Genomic DNA, 10,471 nt, shown 5'->3' on the forward strand with positions numbered 1-10,471 from the left:
GTGAGCCCGTATAAAGTTTGACTTAAGACAAAGTTTATACGCAGAGTAAAAAAACCTGAATAGAGTACAACTAAGAAACACACTTTTCTTTTGAGCTTTTTTTAGACTTTTTTTTATAACAGACATATTTTTTCTTTCGAGCTGGACTAAGAAACACACATGGTTGGGGGACTGGGCCGCATCCGAAAACTATGGCCTGGCCCAAGAGTTATAGATGGGTTTATCTGAAATCCGGCCGTTTTAGCATATGCCCTAGAAGAGGTGTATAAATACCCAGCGCCACGCCCTCCTGTAACCCCCGCGTCTGCGCCGCCGGATTCAACCTTCCCTTCCCCTAGAGCCATCGTCTAATCGGTCGAACACAGGAGCAAGTTTGTGCCATCTTCGTTTCTGTTATTTGCAAATTTCACATCTTTTCTAGTTTGTCTCTTCTTTAGATTTGCGCCCTTCCGCCGCACTCTTCTCGTGTTCAAGATCGGATCGCCACCGAGCGGATCTGGAGCTTTTTGAAGAGGTGCTATATCATAGCGAGGACCTATGGACATGTGGCTTCTTCCATTAGATTCACGCATTTTCTCGTAGGTCAAACATCTTGCGTTTTGCGTTCTTTCTAGTTTCCGATCTAATTCTCGAATCCATGGTTTTGAGTTCGATCTTTTGCTAACCGATCTGTGGCTCGATGATGACTACTTTGCTTTAACCACACCGAATCCTAGGCCGGAGGAAGCGTGCTTCGCTCAGACCATCTGCGTTGTTGTGCTCTCCTCTCTCGGTGATTCCTCGCGAAGTCTCTTCCTCTCGTTGAAGAATTGATTTGTTTCTTCTTTGACCTGAGGATGAGACGGAAGGATTTGGCGAGACGGGGGAGCATAGCAGGGGATCTGGCAAGACTGCTTTCGATGGTTCTTTACATGTGGAAAAACAGTGCCATTCACTGAGAGTCTAAATGGATCTGGTTTCTACGTAAGTGTGGATTTGCAAGTTTTTTCCAGTTCTGGTAGTAGAAGGCCTGCCTATTTTTTCTTGCATCAGGAAGTAAAATAACAAATTAAAGATATCTAGGATCCGCTAACCACTGCAGCTATTTTTACAATAACTAAAACTGGCTGTTCTGTTTGGTTGAAACAACTGTTGAACTGTAAATTTGGCTACGCTTGTTGTCCTTAATGCAGTGATCAGATGTATACGATTCGTATCTAACACATACGCAATCCAACGACTATACAAAACACATGTTAATATCTTTGAGATTTTTTTGTGTGAAAGAAAAGCAGTCTCACTCTGTCCCAAAGCTTTTTATTATTTTGATCAGATGTAGACGATTCAAGCTGACACATGCAATCCAACGACTATGCAAAACACATATTTTCGAGATTTCTGTGTGAAACAAAAGCAAACTCACTCTGTGCCAAAGCTTTTTACTATTTTGAGGCAATTTCTTTGTTTGTGAGATGGATATAATCCAAATATCCTCCGGACGCAGCTTCGGTGCCTTAAAGGCACCTGCCTTTGGATCACCGGCATGTGGGCCAGCCATCTGTTGGGCCGACCTGTCTTAGACACAAAGGTAGGTGCCTTAAGGCACCGAAGCATCGTCCCTTGTCCGAGGGCGGCATTCTTGTTGTCTCGTTGAGGTGTTTTGGACACATTCACAAATAAATGGTTTAAAACTGGTTATCTCGTTAGTGTGAAGTGAATTGGATTGGTTGGCTGTTGATGATTCAGGTCCGAAAGGATCTTAGCGGATTTCGGTGAGGCGGACTTGTCTGCCATTGATCGATTCATGTTGTTACACACACTGAAGCCTGTTCCTTTCATTCTCTTCTGCCAATTTCTTTCTTGTTTCCATTTATTATCATGTTAGTTCTAGTGATGCGATGATGATTCATATAGGTTTTTGGCAGTGGTGGCATCAGTCACCGTGAGCCTTCAAACCAAAAACGACTTCTCTTTCCACTGAGCATTGCTTAATCTTGTGTTCTTCTTTCCTTTTTGTTGTTATTATCTGTCTCGGTGAAGAACTCTAGACCAGGAAGTGCCGCATGACACTAACAGCCGCTGCTTTGCTGCTGCTGTAAGTGTACATCCCTGTATCTATACCTCTCTGGTTTGTTGTGGGGTGTATATCCCATTTGCAACTGCTTGTTTCAGCTGTGTGTGTGATTCGAAATGTGTCTCTGAGGGCAATCCTTTCTTTTCTCTTGAAATAATTTTATCTGTTTTCTTGGCCCTTATGCCTACATTGTGCTGATAGAGATTTTTACATTTGATAAGAACCTGTGGCTGTGATTCAGATGTACACATGGCGTTTTGTGTGTGATCACCTTTCTTGCTTGACATAGTATTCGGTGTTGTTGATTCTAAATTGAGGAAAATAATGGCGATGATGATTGAACAAAGGCTTGTTTCTCAAAACATTCGCAGATGCCGCCTAAGAGCTTTCGCCCTGCCAGGCTTGAGAGCTAATGCTGCTAATTCCTTCCTTGGATGTCTGAGCCATTGATTTCCCCAGTTTTTAACTTTTTTTGGGTGCCTCTATCTTTCTGCTCATTATAGGACAATTCACCAATTGCTGCAGATAAGAACTAAATACAATGTCTTAGGCCATCATTGACAGAATGAGATATGTGCACAGAGCTGTGTTAGTATATTTTGAATAGTAGAACCATGATTTTCCCACCCGTCTGTGCATCTCTCTTTCTCTTAAACATGTTGTAGGACATTTTTCGTCCTCTTAGGAGCATCGAGTGCTGAAAGCTTCTTGAAAAATCCAAGACTTTGCTAGCCAGTCTTTTTCTCAAAACCATCCACACTATTAGAGTTTTAAGATCTCATTTCGCTGCCACAAAGCAAGAGAGGTCTGGAGAAGCCTGTGAAATTGATCGTCCGGGCGAGCTGGCGAAGCGGCGCTGATTTTGGAGGATTGTTATCATCTTGCTTGTGATTTTTCTATTTTTAGGTTTCAACAATGTAACAGAGTAACCAATAAGGTAGATGAATCAGCTAGGTTAAAGATTATTTGGAATTGTTGAATGAAATTAGAACCTTTCTCAGTGACGTATTTATTTTAGAGAGAAGTGCACATTTCAACCCTAAACTTTTGCCCTAGTCTGATTTACAACCCCAAACTTCAAGACTGTCTAAATTACAATCCCTAACTCTTAAAACCGGCTAGGATTCAACCCTCCCCTCTCTGTTGGCCGGTTTTGACCTGGTTGACCAGTTTTGACTAGTCAACAGGTCCAGTCAGCATGCCACGTCAGAAAAATGTAAAATTTCCAGGAAAAAAATCTGTAAAATTGAAGAAAATTCAGGAAAATAAATAAGAAACCAAATTTCCGAAAGCAGGGAAAATAAAAAAAATGAATTTCCAAAAGAACAATAATTTCCAGAAAAGACCCAAAAACTAAATTTCCAGAAAAAATAATTTCCAGAAAATTCCTGAAAAAATAATTTCCAGAAAAATTATATTTTTTAATTTTCCCTAGCTTTTTTCGCAAACAATTTTTTTGGAATTTTGATTTTTAAATATTTTTTCCTGATCTTACAGATTTTTATTTACTTTTTCTTGAAATTTTGAAAAAAATCTAATGTGGCATGCCGATTGGACAAACTGATCACTCCAGGTCAAAGCCGGTCAACAGGGAGGGGGGGATTTCCTGATCGGTTTTGAGACTTGGGGTTGTAATTTAGACGGTATTAAAGTTTGAAGTTGTAAATTAGACTGGGCAAAAATTCGGGGTTGAAATACGTACTTCTTTTTTAATTTTATCTAATGAATAAACTGGGTGGTGTTTTTCACATTGTTCATGTTCTCCATAGATAATGGTTGTATATTGATGCCATGGAGGTAAATGTTTGCAGCCGGTGCTCCGGCCAAACGCTACGCCGGACTCGCGCAAGCCGCGAGATCCATCCAAATCGTGCGGCGCAACTAACCTCTGGCATGCACATGCTCGTTAGGCTTTGTATAGGACCCACTCACGCAGGCACCGCATCGCTTGATTTCTTTCCTTTTTTACGAACTTTCTTTCCTTTTAGATAACCACTGATTCATTGTAGCCTTTCCTTCCTCCATCTCTCCTCTCTCTTGTTCATCTGCTACCTCACACTGCATCGTAAGCAGTGGCCGTCCGACCACCTCCTTGATCGACGACGAGAATTTGTTGAAACCGGCTGATTGATTTTTGCTGGAAGAACCTTGGCTGCGTTGTTGCATAGTTGAGCCACGCAGGCAAAATAAATGATGCATCTGATGAACAGAACTTTTTACTGAACCGGCTGAGTTTTTTGCTGCAACTGTCGGCAGTCTTTGCTACGATTGGCATCTACGATTGCGAGAACCATTGATGACGAATTGAGACCCGTGACGGTGGCGGCGGCCTTTTGCTGCAACCGGTGTTGTTTTTTGCTACTAGCATGTTGACTATTGCCGCAACCGTTCACGAGGACACCGACGGTGGCGATGGGATTTTTGCTGCAATTGATGTCTTGTTTTGCCACTACCGGTGTTGACATTGGCTACAACGATTCACAAGGACACTGACGGCGTTGACGGCCATTTTTGCTGCAACTGGTGTCGTGCTTTGCAACTACTAGTGTTGACATTTGCTACAACGGTTCACAAGGACACCAACGGCGTCGACAGGCATTTTTGCTGCAACTGGTGTCGTGTTTTGCGACTACTGGTGTTGACATTTGCTACAACGGTTCACAAGGACACGGACGACGTCGATTTTCTTTTTTGCTACCACGGGTGTCGTTTTTTGCTACTACAGGCGTTGACGTGTTACATCCGGCACGACATTGAGCTACAATCGGCGAGTCATTTTGCTGGGACCGGTGTAAATTTTTGCTACAACATGTGATGGCGGGCCATTTTTGCTACAACCGGCGACTCGTTCTGCCGGGACCGGCATGAGTTTTTGCTGCGACCTGTGATGGTGGTGCATTTTTGCTACAACCAGCGAGTTGTTTTGCTAGAACCCATGTTTTTTATGCTACCGGCGACAATAAACTTTTTTTTGCTACAACCGGCAAATCGTTTGCTAGGGCGAGTGTGAATTTTTGCTACAACCTACGACGGTAAACTTATTTTGCTACAAATGACGAGTTGTTTTGCTTGGACTAGTGAGAACCTTTCCTATGTTGTTGGAACCGAAGATCATTTTTGCTGGGACCGGAGAGATTATTTTTTGTGACCGGCGACTGGTGAGATTTTTTTGCTGCATTTGGATGATGGTAAGCCATTTTTTTTTGCCGGACAATCATTTTTGCTGGGGCCGATGACTTTTTTGCTGGGATCGGGGAGATGATTTGCTGAAACTGGCGAGACGGCAAGCTGTGATCGGCAAGACGGTTTGCTGGGACCAGCAAAGGCCATGCTTAAACGAGCTTTTTGCGTGAGGCAACGACGGCGAGTTGTGGCAGTGATGCATGGCGGCGACGACGAGTTGCGATGATGGGCGGGGCATTCACGGTAGCTGGGGCATTGCGAGTCCTTCGAGCAAAGCAACGAAGTAGTGCTCGTGAGGCGATGACAGCAAGTTTCCACGGCGATTCAAGGCGGCCACGACGAACTGTGACTGTGGACAGGGCAATCATGGAAGCTGAGCGTCGCGAGTCAATGAGCAAAGCTATGACGCATGGCAATGAACGCCCGTTCCATGCGGGCGGCGGACGCAGGTTCTGTTTTTGCATGTGCTCAGCGGGTTCTGTTTTGCATGACTGCTAGATCCAACGTTTACGGATGCACGCATCCAAGGAACGGGGGTGGACCGGCCGAGCGACTCGGCCGGTCGACCGGCGCAGAGTAGCGCCCTTGTTGATTTGGTTTGGGCTTTAATTTTATAAATGGCCGGAAATTATTTTTTTATGGATTGAAAGTTGACATGCAGTGTTGTTATGTTGTCAGTAGGTCGTCTGTCAAGTTTCATCGCATTCGGAGTCCGTTTGACGCCCCAACGGTTAACTATAGCGGCAATATAGCCGGTCTATCGTTGGATGTTTTCGGTCTCCGGAAACGGTTGCCAAGTTGCTTTCCTCCTCTCTCTTCTCAGTCCAACCGCACACTTGACCTTATCCGTCTAACCCTCTCCGCACAGTGCATCGACCCCCTCGCACAGTGCATCGACCCCCTCGCACAGTGCATCGACCCCCTCGCGCGTCCGAAAACTTCCCTGAACTCGACCCGGACAGTCGTCACCGATGAGTCTGGATCATCCCCTAACATCTACAAAACATCACTGTTTTCTTATTTGGACTCCCTAGCCTCTTTTTCTCGACAGTCCGATTACGATCGGACGGACCGAATACCCCTAACGAAAAACCCACTTAAAATCTAGGGACATTGTCCCATCCACCAAATCCCCTCACCCGCCGCCGTCAGTCCTCACCTCACTTTCTCGGGATCTTCCCCGATCCATCCGCAGCGCCACCCACCTCCCTCGTTTTCTTCATCGGACCAACCAGCACCCCTCTCGATCCACCTCGCCAGCAGCCTGCTGCTCGCGCGTCGCGCCCGCAGCTCTTCTCGAGCGAGGGCCTCGCGCTACTAGAGCCCCTGCCTCCTCTCGTCCAGGAGGAGAAGAGCCTTCCCGAGCTTCTCCTCACCTCGTCGGAGCACACCGCCACTAGCAACCTCGACCATCAGGCCATCCCCTGCTCCCTTCCTCGTTCTCTTCGCTGAAGCTCTCTCTGTCTCATCCGTCTCCCTCTCTCTCTAATGCATCCACAGGAGGAGCATCACCCTCGCCGGAGCAAGCGCGTCCCCAAATTCGGTCCTCTTTGACGCCTCCTTGCAGGATCCGGTCGTCTCTGTCTCGTTGAACCTCGCGCCCTCCGCGTCTGTCATCTGCAGGAGCCATGGTCGCCATCTCCTTCAGTTCGCCATGGACGCCCAGCTCGAGCTCCTCGTCCCCGGCCTCCTCGCCATGGCTGCTGCCCTTTTGCTGAACCTCGCGCCTGCCACATCCGCTGCATCGCCTCTGCATCGAGCGCCGCTCGACCCCGCGTTGACCCGTCGCCCCGCCAAGTCCATGGAGCCGCTTTGCTTGCTGCTTCTGCTGCTTCTTGCATCGCAGCCGTGCCAAGGTCTTGCATCCCCGTCTCCAGATCACGGCGCCGCCCCACCGGAGACCGCCAGCACCATCGCCACCCTGCTTCCCCTGCATCCCCTGCTTCAGGTCGAGCAGCGCGCCACAGCGCTCGACCGCGCGTTGAGTGCGCCCGTCTCGCGCGTGGGTCGCCTGCTGGCCTCCAGATCAGGCCCAGCTAGCGCCCCGCCGGCCTGCCTCTTCCACCGACCGGGCCTTGGCCCATGGTGAGCAGCACCCGAGCTCCCCTGCACTGTTGGGCTGACCAGTTTTGGCCCGTTTCATGTTTTTTCCTCTAGAACGATTTTCCTTTTATCCCTGAGACTGCAGTTTTACAGAAAAGTCCTCCTAGTTCATGCATAACATAACTCACAAATGGTGCATCGGTTTAAAATGATTTATATATGAAAAATGCTTTGAATTATGTCTAGTTTCATAATATCCAACTTTCATCTATGTCTAAAATGTTTAAACTGCTGTTTGCATTAATTTGCTCCTATGCCATGCTAAAATGATTTAATTCATAACTAATTAATCGTAGCTCGGATTTAAATAAACTTTATATGTAAATGGGGTAGATAGATGCCTAGTTTAACATGGTGAATTTACTTTGCATGGTTAACAACTCTAAAATATGGTTTAGGACAGAACAATACCAAATCCATAAATATGCACATGAGGATTTTTCGGAATTGTTGTTTGTTATTTTCGGCTTCATTTAAACTTGCCTAGATAGGTAGTTTTCATCTGCTTGACCTCTTGCCATGCTAGCCAACATTTAATATTGTTGAGTACCTAAACGGGAGAGAACTAAATAATTGTTGTGGTGTTTCATCAATATGCAACTCGTTGCATATTGAGCTCCACTTAATTTATAGTATTGTCTGTTGCACTTTGCCATGCCATGCATATTTAAACCAGACATGCATCATACTTGGTTGTGCATCATGTCATGCTTATGTGATGGTTGTTTACTATGTTTTTTGCTTCTTTCCGGGTTGCTTCTTGCGTTAGCTTTGGTTTCGTTCCGGAGTTGTGAGGATCCGTTCGACTACGTCTGTTTGTCTTCTTCATGGACTCATTCTTCTTCCTTGCGGTATCTCAGGCAAGATGACCATACCCTCGAAATCACTCCTATCTCTGCTTGCTAGTTGTTCGCTCTATGGCTATGTCGCGCTACCTACCACTTGCTATATCATGCCTCCCATATTGCCATGTCAAGCCTCTAACCCACCTTTCCTAGCAAATCGTTGTTTGGCTATGTTACCGCTTTCGCTCAGCCCCTCTTATAGCGTTGCTAGTTGCAGGTGAAGCTGAAGTTTGTTCCATGTTTGGAACATGGATATGTTGGGATATCACAATATCTCTTATTTTAATTAATGCATCTATATACTTGGTAAAGGGTGGAAGGCTCGGCCTTATGCCTGGTGTTTTGTTCCACTCTTGCCGCCCCAGTTTCCTTCATACCGGTGTTATGTTCCTTGATTTTGCGTTCCTTACACGGTTGGGTGTTATGGGGACCCCTTGACAATTCGCTTTGAATAAAACTCCTCCAGCAAGGACCAACCTTGGTTTTACCATTTGCCTCACCACCACCTACCCTTCCCTCGGGTTGGCCAACCCGAGGGTCATCTTTATTTTAAGGGAAAACTTTGTTTTTGCCACTCTAGTTTTTGCCAACTTTGCTTAAGCCACTCTAGAATTTGACATTTCACTTTTGCCACTCTTAGATTTTGATAATATATCACTTTTGCCATTCCGTGGCAAAAGCAAAATTTTTAGAGTGGCAATTGTGATACATGTCAAAAGCTAAGAGTGGCAAAAGTGAAATGAAAATTATCGTTTTTGCCATGGAATGGCATTTGTGATGTATTGTCAAAAGCTAAGAGTGGCAAAAGTGAGATGTCAAATTCTAGAGTGGCATAAGCAAAGTTGGCAAAAACTAGAGTGGCAAAAACAAAGTTTTCTCTTATTTTAAACCCCCCCGGGCCAGTGCTTGTCTAAGTGTTGGTCCGAACCGAGTAGACTGCGGGGCCACCTCGGGGAAACTTGAGGTTTGGTTTTACTCGTAGGATGTCTCATCCGGTGTTGCCCTGAGAACGAGATATGTGCAGCTCCTATCGGGATTGTCGGCACATCGGGCGGTCTTGCTGGTCTTGTTTTACCATTGTCAAAATGTCTTGTAACCGGGATTCCGAGACTGATCGGGTCTTCTCGGGAGAAGGAATATCCTTCGTTGACCGTGAGAGCTTGTGATGGGCTAAGTTGGGACACCCCTGCAGGGTTTGAACTTTCGTAAGCCGTGCCCACGGTTATGGACAGATGGGAATTTGTTAATGTCTGGTTGTAGAGAACTTGACACTTAGCTTAATTAAAATAAATCAACCGCATGTATAGTCGTGATGGTCTCTTTCCTGCGGAGTCCGGGAAGTGAACACGGTTCTTGTGTTATGCTTGAAAGTAAGTAGTTTCAGGATCACTTCTTGACCCCTTCTAGTTCACGACCGCTGCGTTGCTTCTCTTCTCGCTCTTATTTGCGTATGTTAGCCACCATATATGCTTAGTGCTTGCTGCAGCTCCACCTCACTATGCTTTCCCACCCATAAGCTTAGATAGTCTTGATCTCGCGGTTGTGAGATTGCTGAGTCCTCGTGACTCACAGATACTTCCAAACAGTTGCAGGTGCCGATGATACTAGTGCAGATGACGCAGCTGAGCTCAAGTGGGAGCTCGATGAAGATCGTGTTTGTTGTGTTGTTCTGTTTCTTGTTGATCAATAGTGGAGCCCAGTTGGGACGATCAGGGATCTAGCATTTGGGGTTGTCTTCTTTTATTTTGGTTCCGTAGTCGGACCTTGATTGTATTTTGGATGATGTATGATTTACTTATGTATTGTGTGAAGTGGCGATTGCAAGCCAACTCTTTATCCCTTTCTATTCAGTACATGGGATTGTGTGAACATTACCCCTCTTGCGACAAACCTACCATGCGGCTATGCCTCTAAGTCGTGCCCCGACACGTGGGAGATATTGCCGCATTGTGGGTGTTACATGGACCTATTGACAGTCTTTTGCAAAATTAATTTTATTTCTCTATTACTAAGTTCAACTTGACCACTAGACTGAGGATGATAAGGTGATGCAATTCTATGGTTAATATCATACTTGGCAAGCATTTTACGGAAAGCACCATGAATAAAATGTGAACCACCATCAATCATTAAATATCTAGGGACTCCAAACCTTGGGAAAATAACTTCCTTAAGCATTTTAATAGAGGTGTTGTGATCAGCACTACTGGTTGGAATAACTTCTACCCATTTAGTAATATAATCAACATCAACCAAAATATGTGTATACCTAGAGGAAGGAAAAGGT

General features: G+C 45.5%; 4 non-coding genes across 4 annotated transcripts; all 4 read left to right on the forward strand.

Moving 5' to 3' along the window:
• Positions 1 to 1,707: 1,707 nt before the first annotated feature.
• Positions 1,708 to 1,807, forward strand: LOC119290368. The gene has a single exon (XR_005141882.1). It is a non-coding gene; the product is annotated as a small nucleolar RNA R11/Z151 (small nucleolar RNA).
• A 64-nt stretch (positions 1,808 to 1,871) lies between these two features.
• LOC119290369 lies at positions 1,872 to 1,965 on the forward strand. Its single transcript, XR_005141883.1, has one exon. It is a non-coding gene; the product is annotated as a small nucleolar RNA Z152/R70/R12 (small nucleolar RNA).
• Positions 1,966 to 2,007: 42 nt separating this feature from the next.
• LOC119290365 lies at positions 2,008 to 2,185 on the forward strand. The gene has a single exon (XR_005141879.1). It is a non-coding gene; the product is annotated as a small nucleolar RNA Z112 (small nucleolar RNA).
• Positions 2,186 to 2,378: 193 nt separating this feature from the next.
• On the forward strand, positions 2,379 to 2,499 carry LOC119290106. The gene has a single exon (XR_005141710.1). It is a non-coding gene; the product is annotated as a small nucleolar RNA SNORD14 (small nucleolar RNA).
• Positions 2,500 to 10,471: the final 7,972 nt, after the last annotated feature.

The sequence above is a fragment of the Triticum dicoccoides genome, chromosome 4A (genome assembly GCF_002162155.2).
Source record: "Triticum dicoccoides isolate Atlit2015 ecotype Zavitan chromosome 4A, WEW_v2.0, whole genome shotgun sequence".
In the NCBI taxonomy this organism is placed as follows: Eukaryota; Viridiplantae; Streptophyta; class Magnoliopsida; order Poales; family Poaceae; genus Triticum; species Triticum dicoccoides.